The following is a 13,981-nucleotide window of genomic DNA, read 5'->3' as shown; positions in this document are numbered from 1 at the left end:
AGAGATAAAAAATACTAAAGGTAAGCATGCCAAATGTGAAGCTTACACATGCTTACAGGGAAACCAATCAAGCAGCGGACAAACTAGCAAACGAGGCGGTCGATCATCAACAACAACTCCCGAACTACATCATAAACAAGAATTTGGGATAACACGTACCCTACTCTCATTTCAAATATTGTTCTCTATGATAGAAACGGGGTTACCTTTACCAGTACTGTTAGAACTGTAATAAACTATGTTTGAATTTTAATAAAACTACTTATCTTTCAGAAAAAAATGCCTTTTAGTGCTACTCATGTTGCTGCTAACAGAGACGGATTAACTCATTCATGAGCTCATCTAATTAAAAATAACAATCATGAGTATACACTAATTGCAGTCTTAGTCTTGTATTTGCTAAATACTTTGGAAATGAATCAGTAGAACTGATTGCAGTATGTTCACTACTAATTACCGAGTATAGGTTCTTTTAAGTTACGAAAAGTTATAATTTTACTTTAAGCGTCTAACTCAACACTATCACATGCTTTGCACTTTATCTTAACAATTTCCAGATAGTTTGCAAATAATCTGTGAGTTTTGGTAATAATAATATTTTGAATTTTTCTTGTTATTTTTTGTATGATAACTATACAACCTTATCTCAAATGCCGCACACCTAGATGATAAACAATGGTATGCTGAAATGAATGTGATGCAAGACATCAATTCAGTTGTGAATCTACAAAACAATAAGAATCCTATTATTGGGGCTGAGATCGGTTGGGTTTTGGGGCTCTCTAAAGTTCAAAACCGGGTTATGAAATAGTAACATAATCCCTTATCCTACTATTTTTATTAATACCTAATGTACCCTCCATTTGATTAGTGCTAGTTATGGTGATTAACTAACCAAATCACTGTCAGTGAATGTATTAGACTAATCAAATGATTAATCTTTTGAAAATTAAAACCTTTTGAACTTTTTTTCCTTGATTTTGAAGAAGGAAAATGATGATTTTGATGAACTTTTTTGAAGAAAAATGTTGAAACCCTTTGCCAAAATACTTAGGAAAATACTTTGGAAACTTTCAACCAAAACCAAAGTTTCGGAGTTCACAGAACTTTTTAGGTTTGCTACCGGTTTGCAGACTTTCCACCAAAAAAAGGTTCCGGAGTTCATATAACTTTTTAGGTTTGCGTACCGGTTTGGAAACGCTACCGAGTTCAGGAACACAAAATTGTTTTAGTTCGCGTACCGGTTTGGATACTCGCCCCGGTATTGTAGCCACAATTCAAGAATGGTTTACATACGGTTCACAAGTTGAACAGATTTTCATATGATGTGCATAAGAATATGCTTATCACAAATCTGTAAGTCGATATATATAGCTACTCCGCTACGTGTACGAGTACATGTAATACGGGTTCAGATATATAACAGTTTTCCCAGTTTGTAAAACTGATACTACTGTGTTGTATCAGAATCTGTAGCAGTTCTATATTTTTTTCTAAATCGATTCAAAACATTCCCGAATAACATGAATGACACATATCACTGTTACAGGCTATTTTTGAATGATGAAACTAGAATCATGATTTTGATTCTGAACAATAAATTGTCCTTAACCGGAATTCATCAAGCATAACAAATTTTCATTAAGCTTAGTCATTATATTTCGATAAATCCGCTAACTAGATAATTAGTTCTCGGGGCGAAATTCTTGTCTATGAATACTAGTCTAATTAGTTATGCGACATCATCTCAAATGATAGAAAAATGAATATAACTTGAGATATAGGTGGTTCAGACTTCACTTAACTTTTTTTGATGAAGTTCTCAAAAAGATTCAGTTGATCTTCGCCTTCAAACGGTAGAACGCAATGATGACCGTCGTGATCCTCTGTTTCTCAACTACATTTTTATTCTAGTCCGAGACTTAACTAATTGTAGACTAGAAATCAAGATATAGTTTTGACAACTAAATTTGACGACAAGCTTGAGATGGAAACACTTGTGAGTTCGACCGAGCAATGCTCTAACAAAAAGAATAAATAAAGAGTTGGTTTTCCAATTCATACCTTCTAACAGTCATTTCAGGAGTATTGGCGTCTTCTTCAGCACCTTTGATTCACTGATAGTGGATTTTTAGGTTCATCTTCATTTGAAGATAATGATGGTGAATTCGATGCTTCTCCATAAATGGGTTTGGTTCGATTCCTGTCCTTGGTCATCTTTCTCGCCATCGTTTATAAGAAGAGTTTAATCGATGATGATTTTTTTTAGAATCGACAATGAATCGTCGTTGAAACGAAGAAAAGTAGTAGAAGAAGAACAAACGAGGGAGAAGAAAAAGAGGCGTTTAATTAGATTAGGTAGTTAATCAAAGGGCAATAAGGTAATATTTTTTTTATTGGGAGTATTTTTGAACTTTGACAGGGATTTAGTCTCCCAGATCTACATTTTAATCACCATAATCCGGTGCAGCCCAAAACCATTTGGTTTTCGGCCCAATAACAGAGTTGCAAGATTTCATTCTTGTGATTCTTTTGAGACTTGAGTTGAGTTACTTGAGTATCTGTCTAGAGGTAAATAGTTTGGGGTGGCATATTTTGATGCACCCCGAAGCAAAAGTGGTACCAATGGTAAATACTCTAGTAATTAATTATGTCTTTTCTCTTTTTTGAAGCATAAAATTTATTATAAAAAGTTTAATTTACAACTTGTCGTGGGTATGTGGTACCCACAAAGTCTTGAAATAAAATGTGACTGATAAAAGATGGGATTGCCTGGTCCCATATTTTTGTTGAATAGTTTCCTGTTTGGCTTCCATCCGCTGCATGGTTTGCTAATCCATCCGCTGCTTGATTTCCTTCCCTGTAGTTGTGTTGTATAACGAGTTGTGGGATTTGCTTAAGTCTCATTTTTATTTCTTCGATCATTCCTGCTATGTTCCAAGGTGGCGAGGTAGTTGATGTGATGAAACGCAGGAGGTTCTCCGAGTCCGTTTCAAAAAGGATTCTAGGCCATTGTCTCTCTGATGTTGTTCTTGAAGCCAAAAGTAAGGACATGTTTCTGCAGTTAGTGTTGTCGTAATTACTAGTGGTTGAGCCATAGCTATTAAAGTTCGTGCATCAGAGTCTCTACAGAAGAATCCGTCTCCTGCAAATCCCGGGTGGCCTCTGGCTGCTCCATCTGTGTTAATCTTTATCCAGTTGATATTCGGAGTGGACCAACCCACCGCTATTGTTGCTATTCTTTTATCTGTTATCGGTTGGTTGAATGTTGGTGTATCTCCTGGTGTGATTGGTGGTGAAGCGTACAGTGCCCAAGAAAATTATTGTTGTAGTTTTTGTGCCCAGGCTACGATTTCTTCTGAAGTTGTTTGTTTTTGTTGGTAAATTAGATCATTTATGGATAGCCATAGGGTCCAGAATAGGAAACAGACTGAGGATATTTTAGAAGTTGATGTTGGCTGTTGCAGGATTTGGGATATGGTTGTTTGTGGAGTAAAGGTGAAGGTTGGGGTAGGGTTGGTGTTTGGTGCATTTGAAAGTTGGTTGAATAAGATGTTCCAGGAAGAAGCCGTCGTTGGAAAAGGAATTAAAAGGTGGCCTGCTACTTCCGTATCAGTATTGCATCTTGGGCATATGTCTGAGTTGGTCAAATGGATTCAATGTAAGAGAGAGAAGGTCGGTAATCCTTCATTAATGACTTTCCACAAAAAAAGCCTAATTTTTGGTGGACATGGTAAGGTCCATAAGAATTTGGTAGGTGGTAGAGGTGTGTGGGTTGGTTGACCATGGGTTAGGCATTTGTATTCTGAAGATGTGGTGTAGTTTCTAGATTTTGAGTGTGGCCAGATAATTTTATCCGGGGTATTATTTTTGGGAAGGTGGATGTTGATGATTTTCTGAATTGTTGGATTGGGAAAGGTGTTCAATTTTTCATGATTCCAGGAGCGGGAGATTGGGTCGATGATATCTGCTACCATTTGGATTGGGTAGAATTGTGTTGGATCTAGATTGGTAGAGTGTTGAATCCAATTAGCCTCTATCAGAGTTGATAATCCATTTCCAATACGATGGAAAACTAAATTTTGCATGGTAGGGATAATTGACGCGAGTTGTCTCCATTGAGGACTGGAAGAGGAAGGAATGGTAACGTTTCCTTATAGAATTGGTTGTTCATTAAGGTATTTTGCACCGAAAAGACTTCCGCATATGGAGTTAGGTTGTTCATGCAAATTCCATATTCTCTTCATGAGAAGGGCTGTGTTATGATCACTGCTATTTCTTATTCCTAATACCCCTTCGGCCAATGGATTTGTTGCTTTATCCCATCCTATAGGGTGTAGTTTTTTGGTTGTTGAGTCATGTCCCCAGAAAAAATTCCTGGTTATATGATCTATTTGTTTATGTATATTTTTGGGAAGTTTTTGTGTTTGCATTATGTGATTTGTGGTTGGGATTAGGGAGGTTTTGATGAGGAAGAGTCTTCCTGCCGGGGTTAGGCATTTTGCCATCCATCCATTTGCTTTTCTGGCCAATCTTTGTAGGAGAGGAGTGAAGGTGTGATTTGATGTTCTTCATTGTTTAAACTGTATGCCTAGATAGGTTGGCGGTTTTGATGTGGTCGGCATATTAAAGAGTTGTTGAAGATCATTTATTTTGATTGGGTCTAAATCAGGGTGATGGATGATTACTGATTTGGCAGTGTTAATTACCTTCCATGCATATGAGCTATAGGCCTGGAGTAGTGTTTTTTAAGGTGTTGGTTACTCTGAGTTGATGCTTTATATGTGATCAGTAGATCATCTGCATACATTAGATGAATTACGGGAGGTGCTTTTTGTGATATGTTAATTCCTGGAACTAATTTTTGGTTTTGAAGGTTTCCCAGATTTGTGAATAGGATTTCAGCACAAATGATAAAAATATAGGATGATAGTGGGTCTCCTTGTCTGATGCCTCTACTTGGGGTGATGTATCCATGAGGTGTACCATTTATTTTGATGGAGTAAGTAACTGTTATGATGCAAAGCATAATGTATTCTATAAAGGGTGATGGGAATCCAAGTTTTGTAAAAGAAGTTTTGATGAATCCTCAGTCTAGGATGTCATAGGCTTTTTGGATATCTAGTTTGAGAGATATTTTTGGATCTTTGGTGGGTTTTGAGGTTCTAATGTGATGAAAGAGTTCCTCAACAATGTCTATATTGCCGTGTATTGATCTTTGCGGCACAAAAGCACTTTGGAAATGGCTTATTAAAAAGGGTAGAATAGGTCTAATTCTGTTGACTAATATTTTTGAGATGATTTTATATGTGACATTGCAGAGTCCTATTGGTATGAATTGTGAAGGTTTTGAAGAGTGGTCTACTTTAGGTATTATTGTTATGTTTGTGTGATTCATGAGAGGGTGCATATTAAGGTTATTAAAGAAAGCTTTAACCATCGCTATCAATTGAGGGTGGGTTGTATCCCAGAAAGCTTTAAAAAACTTACTTGTATAGCCATCCGGACCCGGAGCACTTTCGGAATTTATGGAGAAAAGTGTTTGTTTGATTTTTGTTATAGTTACTTCCTTCTTAAGTTGGCCTTATTGTCTAGGAGTCAACCTTGGTCTGATGTTTGTGAATAGATCTTCATTTATTTCTGTAGGTGGGGCCTTATATTGATGAGAATAGTATTCTAGGATGAGCTGAACAACGTCTTCCTTTTTGCTAATCCAGTTTTTTTGTGAGTCTTGTAGTTGTTGTATATTGTTACAAGCTCTGTGAATGGTAGCTTTAGTATGGAAGAAAGTTGTGTTGATATCGCCTGATTGAAGCCACTGAATTATAGATCTTTGTTGCCAATATGTCGCATGACATTGTAATAATTCTTCATGTTCTATTCTCAGTTGTTTTTCTTGAATCAGCCAAAGTTCTAGATTTGATCCTGTTTGGGAAGCACATTGGTGTTGGGCGTTCTTTATCTTGGTTGTTGATTTCTTGATCTTAGTTGGTAGGTGGCCAAAGGTTTACTTGTTACATTCTAATAGAGTTTTTCCTGTTGTAATGAGCTTTAGCTGTAGGTTGAGTGTAGGTTCATTATCATGTTGTTGTTCCCAAGCCGATTCGACTATTTGTTTGAGTTGGGGATGAGAGAGTCAGAGGTGTTCGAATTTGTAATTTTTTGTTCCTTTCCAATCTATTGCTTTCTTCTGAAGTAGTACTGGGGCATGATCAGATGCTATTCTTGGAAGGTGAGTAACTACTGCATGTGGGTTTGCCGTCCTCCATAGTTGAGTTTCTAGAGCCCCATATAATCTTTCTAGGATATTATCTTGCCCTATTTGGTTGTTTGTCCAAGTGTATGGGTCTCCTCGGAATCCTAAATCTATAAAACCCATCTAATCCATCAGAGTGAGGAGAGGTTGAGATTGAGCATATGTTACTTGCCTTCCTTTTTTTTTTCCGATTGATTTAAGACGCCGTTGAAATCTCTTATCAATAGCCAGGGTGTAGACGGATCAATGCTGTTGAAGATTGTTGGAAATTCTTGCCAAAGATTTTTCCTTATATCCGGATGTTGAGGGCCATAGATACCCGTGAAGAACCATGGTTGTTCCGGAAGCGGTGGTGTAACTTTTGTGTGGATGTAATTTTGAGATTGAAGTAATATATGGATATTTAGGTTATCTTCCCACATTAAGCAAAGTCCCTCTCGTCTTCCAATTTTTGGGATGTTGAAGTAATTATTGAATTGAAGGGATTGTGCTAATCTTCTTATGTGTTGATCGTTAGCAAGTGTTTCAGAGAGAAATAAGATGCTAGGCTTATGAAGATTAACTAGTCCCTTCAAATGCTGAATTGAGGGTGGTAAGTTTATGCCTTGACAATTCCAACCAAGGATAGTCATAGTGAAAAGGATGAATTAGTTTTGATGGGCTTTGCAGTATGAAGGGTAGGGAGGTTTAAGTATGGTTTTGAGTATGGTTTTGAAGATATATTAAATGGGCTTTTGAAGAGATGGTATATTTAGGTTTAACAGGGTTTAATGAGAAGAGAGGACTTTTTGGGAATTAAGAAATGAAACGGTTAGACTAAGAACATTAAAACATCTATCAGAGAGTAATTCACATACTCCAAGTATAGGAGATGGGAAAATTCAAGAGAATTTTAAAAGTGCTATATCAGTCAAACAAGGAATCTGAGCTATTACAACTACACAAAGTATGTTTCAAAACAAAACTACACAGAGTAGAAATATAGGGATTGAACATAAGAGATGTGAATACTGATAAGCATGTAAGTGCTACATTTTATACTCATATTTATATTAGTTATGCCTCGATATTTTTGTTTAATGATACTATTTTAGTGCTATTATAGAAAATACGAGCAAACCGATTGCCGGTGGAATAACGGCTAAATATGAAGCTAAAATGTCTTTAGTGGCATAAGTTACTAGCTGACTCACGGCTCAGAGAAGAGGAGCTGCCTAAGATGTATTTGGTGAACCACTTTATTAACATCTTTGTGAAGGCAGTGAGTGGACCAAAACCTTTCTTTGTAGACGTTATGTATGAGAACCCCACTAGTAGGCGAAGGGAGAACAAGACGTGTCATTTCTAATGACAAACGCAAGATGAAACAATATTTAAAAGTTGTACGAGTTCATCTTCTTCGTATAAGACTAATGTTTCTAAGTCTTGGGACTCTAAAACAATATTCTCACAATAAACTCGTTCCTCTAAACCATTATCGATTTCGTAAACAAGAAATACTACATCGTCTAAAACGGGAGTATTTCTAGTCAAATCCTCGTCCTTTTGAATAGGTGAATAATTATTAAAATTATTTGGGTTTGAACTAGAAATAATATTATTATTAAGCTCAGTTGGAGTAGCAAATTCCTGATCACTATGCCTATTTATTTCAAATTCTTCATCAACACTATCCTCATCATAATCATTATAATAACATGAAAATGGTTGAACCTCATCTAAAAAAGTAGTGTAACCAATTTTATCCTCGTCATCCTGTTTATGCAAATAACTATCCTCATTTTCAAGGGTATTATTGGAGACACTATATTGAAAATTAAGATTATTTCGAGCAATTCTTTCGTTCGTCTCAGCTATCAGCTTGAGGGATTCCTCTAAAGAAAGTTTTCTTTCGTCATAAACTAAGTTATTCATCTCAGTTATCCTACGTGTCGACTCTTCTAACTTCCTGAGAGACTCTTCTAAAGGAGAAATATAAGAATTTTGCTCATATGACCGGTGCGTATGTGGATAGTAATTGGGCCCACCATGGTATGGACCATAATCCTCAAAAGGCTGATGTTCCCAACCACTATTCACACTATGGTCAAAGTAGTATCGCCAATTTTGAAACTCAGTCGGATATTCGTTGTATTGGCTATTGTAATACCGGTTCGACATTCTACTGCAGAGGTGTGAGTTGTCACACAAAATAAAACCCACTGACAGGGGATTCGTGGGTGGATAGAGTCTTACCTCCCATACCAGACGGGCGATGAACCGTTGAAGTCGACTCAGGCCACCGACTCCAATGTCAGTGTGCGAACCTGAGGGGCCGAGACAGTATCGTAACTGTCGTCCTTCCCTGCAAACAGTTTATATTTAATTTTTAACCCTTCCTTAGGGTTTCAAAATAATAATAATGTCCAGTCCAAAAATAAAGTCAAAAATATAAATGTCCAAAAAGAAAAAGAAAAATTACAAAAATAAAATCCTATTTACAGTTTCTAAAAAAAAAATAACTATATACAAAATCTTCTTCTTCACTCCTTTCGGATTCCTCTTTTCTTTCCTTCTTTGGCGATGCTTTCCTTTTATAGCAATTTTTCTTTCCTTGTAGCTTCGTTCCAAATCTGAAAAGAATCGAAAAATACCAAAAAGCGTAAAAAAGAACAAAAAAATAATAAAAATAAAAATAAACCTAAAACAAATCTAAATACAAATACGCGTCGGCGGCGCCAAAAATTGATATGATCCGGAGATGCCTATTTACATAATAACCGCAATCGCACGGTGTCTAACAAGTAGATGGAGGCAAGTACGGGTCGCTCCCACGAGGAGCGGTGGTACTGTAATCACTATCTCTAATCGATTAACCATCAATGATATTTTTGGATTTTTAGAATTGAAAATGAAATAATAAAATGAAATTAAACTAACAAAGTAAATTTGCAGAGAGTGCCGGTAATCAGGGTTTATAATATCCACCATTATTTCTATTCAATTACTGAAATGAAACATAACTCCTGAATATTTGTCTATTGTCCGTTCTATCGGCATCACCTATTATCAGTATTAGAGTCGCAAATATCACTGAGACACCCTAAACATGGCACATCAAAAGATTAAACCCAAGCATGCACCATCAAATTGCTTAGCGAGAAAATTATACGAAACTAAATTTAGGTTCACAAATAATACCTGGCTATTCTAAGCATACCTCATCAAAGGATTGAACCCAGAATGAAATATCAAATATATTTGTGTTCCTAACAATTATGCGCAAAGGTTATTGTGTACAAAAACGGTGCGGCAACAACACATATCATCATTAAATCAATAAACAAAAATCAAAGGTTAATCTATTCAATTCATAATAGTCTTTTGCTCAATTTTATTCAATTCAAAAGAGCCTTAAACTCCACGTGGTTTCAACATAAACCCTATCTATAAAAATCTAGCAAAACATGACTTTTTCAAAAGCCATAAACATATCCAAGAGAGATCAATTAATCAAAATGGAATAGAAAATGAAACTTCAAACCCTTGACTTTGGCTGCAGCTTCCAGTCGCCGGATATCTTTTTCTCTCCTTCACGGCTCCAGTAGCCGGCCTCTCCCCTTTACTTTCTGTTCGTTTCTCTTCATATAGGTACTGGAAAGAATAAGACCTAGTGGGTTTTGCGCCAGAGGCCCAACCCAATCACCTGACTTCCAACTTCGCTTACTCGGACCACAACACCCATTTCCATTTTGTTGTTTCCTGCTAAAACATCCAACTGCTAAGACGTTGTGTATTTCAATTCACAACAGCACATCTGACAACCCTTTAAGAACCTACATCAGTCTCTCGATCAATATACGAACCCGCAACCACCAAAACCACTCTTGCAAGCTCCAGCAACTTCATTTCCTTCCAAACTCCGGTAACAAGAACAATCGTGAACTATTACAAGTATCCGGTTCACGACTAACTTCAACTGCAGTAACCTAATTCGAAAGTCGGAAGAAATCTCCAAGCTCTAATGTCTGCGATTAACTCAGACGTCACCGCGAATTCGAGCCCATCACTGCCAGCACCACAAACTATTTGTTCTTCTCTTCGTCGATGCAAGACCTCCATTGACAGAAACCAACTTTCCTCCATCGACTGCAACAAATCTCCTTTCATGAACCATCCATTGCCACCGTTCCATTCTGCGAATATAGCACTACTGCCAACACAAAGCAAACCTTCAAGTCCGTTGTTGCTTTAATAAGGTGCCGGAGATACACCACTGCTCTAAATGTCATTAAACCAACGGCTGAAGATTCGCATATCACCACCAGCAAACCCCATTGTAGATACCCCCGTCGTTGATGTTAACAAAACAAAACAAGCCCTTGTAATTATTCTTCCAACTGATGTAGTACCACACCTTGCCATTAACACGCTCCTTTCATTACCCATATTTCTCTGTACAACTTCATTCCCTACATGAACAATCGGTAACAGTAGCAGCTTGGAGAAATAACACGTTCACAGGACAGGACAAAATAATGAAAACCCTTGTGCTGGATTTGAGATATAAAGCCACAATATTACTGTGGTGGGAGAAATGACACGTCTTGTTCTCCCTTGGCCTACTAGTGGGGTTCTCATACATAACGTTTACAAAGAAAGGTTTTGGTCCACTCACTGCCTTCACAAAGATGTTAATAAAGTGGTTCACCAAATATGCACCTTAGGCAGCTCCTCTTCTCTGTGGCGTGAGTCAGCTAGTAACTTATGCCACTAATGACATTTTAGCTTCACATTTAGCCGTTATTCCACCGGCAATCGGTTTGCTCGTATTTTCTATAATAGCACTAAAATAGTGTCATTAGCCAAAAATATGAGGCATAGCTAATATAAATATGGGTATAAAATGTAGCATTTACGTGCTTATCAACACCCCCACTTATGTTTTGCTAATCCTCGAGCAAAACAAAGAATTGACCCGCTACACAGCTGGTCACATCATAAGAGAGAATTAGACCCGCTACACAGCTGGTCACAAAATGAAAATTTTAAATATCAAACACAAGACCCGTTACACAGCTGATCATAGAAAATGCCCTACAAAAGACCCGCTAAACAGCTGATCATTTTTTTTGTTTTTTTTTGTTTTTTTAGACCCGCTATGCAGCGGGTCATAATATGCAATTTTTTTTTTAAAAGCCTAACGAAAGTGCCACTCCCCCACACTTAAACATTACATTGTCCTCAATGTAATTGAGTCATCCAATGTAGAAATTAAGATGGGAAATTCAAGCAAACAAATTAAAGATAGAGGAAAGAAAACTAATCTGATGGGTTGACTCCCATGAAGCAAAATTGGATGGGTTGACTCCCATAAAGCATAATCTTTGTAACCTTTTTTGCGCAATCTCAATGAATGAGATGATACACCAAAGTCAGCTGCAAAGCATATATACAAAGTCTGAAAAGTTGGGGATCAATCCAACAAATCAGGTCAGCTGCGAATGTGACATGCAAACACTATAAATCTCCAAAAAGATGTGTAAATCCATTCCTAATAGAAAACAGTCCTTAGTTGAGATAAATAAATCACTCACATGGACAACAAACATAGAATGTATATTAGTTTCTATTCGAGAAGCACACTCTAAATCAGGTTCTAAATCAGCTGAAATACATTCGGTTGACACATTATCTTCACCATAAATCATATGAAGCAATGTATTGACAATGTGAAAGGGCAAAGAATTATCAAACTCGGCACAATAGTTTAAACCTGTATCTAATGGTTCAAGTTTATCAAAATCAGTAACTCCTAAATCTGGTTCTAAGTCCGCGGAAACAACTTCCGTTGTTGAGTTACCTTGATTAACCATTGAAGGGCACAATGCATTGACAATGTCCATAAGCATAGGATCATCAGAATCTGCAAAGTGGAATAAACAAACAGAGATCGGTTCAAATTCAGCAGTTACCTGACCAATACCAATCGCCTCCACATTCATATCAGCAATCAGGAAATCACAAGATGGGCCAGGAAAATAGGAGCTCAATGGAGCAACAATATCATGAGTAAGCAACTCATTATCATCTGCAGCCAAGTGACCTATAGGAATCTCACAATTCAAATGACTAGAAGGTACCTCATTATGAACGTCTACTGTATCTAAGTCGTTAGACTCAATAATAGTATCTTCTGTATAAACAGGTTCCTCTAAATCGTCATCTGCATATAACTCTTGGCATGCTAGAATTCTTAACCTTTGTTCCAAACTAGGCAGTGCGTGTTTGTAATACTTCTCATATATCATTAGAGGCGATTCTTCACTTACCACATGTGGAGCAAAAACTCCACACCGTTGTCTATGCATATATTCTCCAAGCGTCATATCGGAAGATGTCTCCTGAGAATGTGAATTTCTACGCTTATATTCTGCAAGTGTCATCTTAGATGACGTCTCGTACAAAAAGAGTCAAAAGGAAAAATAAATCCTAAAACAAAATAAAAAATACTGTACAAAAATAAAATTAAAACCTAACTATTTACAAAATCAAAAATACTAATTACAATACTCCACAACCGCTCCCCAGCAGCGGCGCCAAGAATTGATGTAGTTTTTTAAGTGGTAAATAAAGTTCGTTCAACTCGGACTTGTGTAGACTCAATTTCAGAGTTAATAATAGAAAACAATAAAAATAAAGAAAATATATACACAAGGTTTGTCACAATGTCGAGAGATTACTGAGACTCAGGATTCCACCAAACCTCATACCATGTGGTTCAAAAATCAATTCTTAGACAATTATAACTCTTGTTTATTGACTCTAATTCTTTGCCAGGGTAGATCTTAAAAAGATTAACTGTAAATCACTAGCATGATGCATCAAAAGCACTTAGACCAAGCATACGTCATCATACGACTTCACAACTAATTAAGAAAAATCATAAAACGATTAAATTAATGCAAAAAGTCATAAAAAGAATTAAGTATAATTACCACACGTATGAAATATGGCTTCCTCCGTCATCCCAGTGTTGGGGTTTAGCTCCTCATATTAATCATGATCTCAAAATATGTGTTTGTTGCTCAAAAGATGATTAAAAGAGTGAAAAGTAATAACACAGACTGTTTGCAACAATGTATTGGTGTTGCAAAACAGCTGTTACAGAAAAACTGTTGCTTTGTAACTGATTTTAAGACCCTAGAATAAGATTGCCCTGAACAGCTTAATGTTCTTTTGTTGTTAAACAGTGACACTTTTCTGCGACTGTCTACCGAAGGTCAATGTTCTTCAGCTGTTCTTCTTCTTCAACAGCAGCAGCAGCAGAAACAGAGTTTGGTAAAGCTCTGATTTCTTCTTCTCTGGCTCTCCTTAGTTTCCCAAACTCTCGACACCTCTTCTATATGACCGAAGACATCTATTTATATCAAAAATACCGATTAAATCTCTCCCAAATCTTCCAAAATCTCTTTCCTTTTCTTCACGGCCAAGTTGCGACAATTTCTTGTTTTAGGATTTATACGCGTTTCTGAGCTTTCCTTTTTATTCTAAACTCTTCCTTAGATATATATATATATATATATATATATATATATATCTTTGGGAAGATTTACAGCGTTTTAATCACTCTAAAATTCCCTAAAACAGGTCACACACGTGACTTTCCATATTTTCTTGTTGTGAGAAAAATCCGTCGTTTGATCCCAATCTAATCAATTTAAACACCCATATGAGATTCCTAGA

The sequence above is a fragment of the Papaver somniferum genome, unplaced genomic scaffold (genome assembly GCF_003573695.1).
Source record: "Papaver somniferum cultivar HN1 unplaced genomic scaffold, ASM357369v1 unplaced-scaffold_99, whole genome shotgun sequence".
NCBI classification, from domain to species: Eukaryota; Viridiplantae; Streptophyta; class Magnoliopsida; order Ranunculales; family Papaveraceae; genus Papaver; species Papaver somniferum.
The sequence above is the reverse complement of the archived record's forward strand: the minus strand, read 5'-3'. Positions refer to the sequence as shown.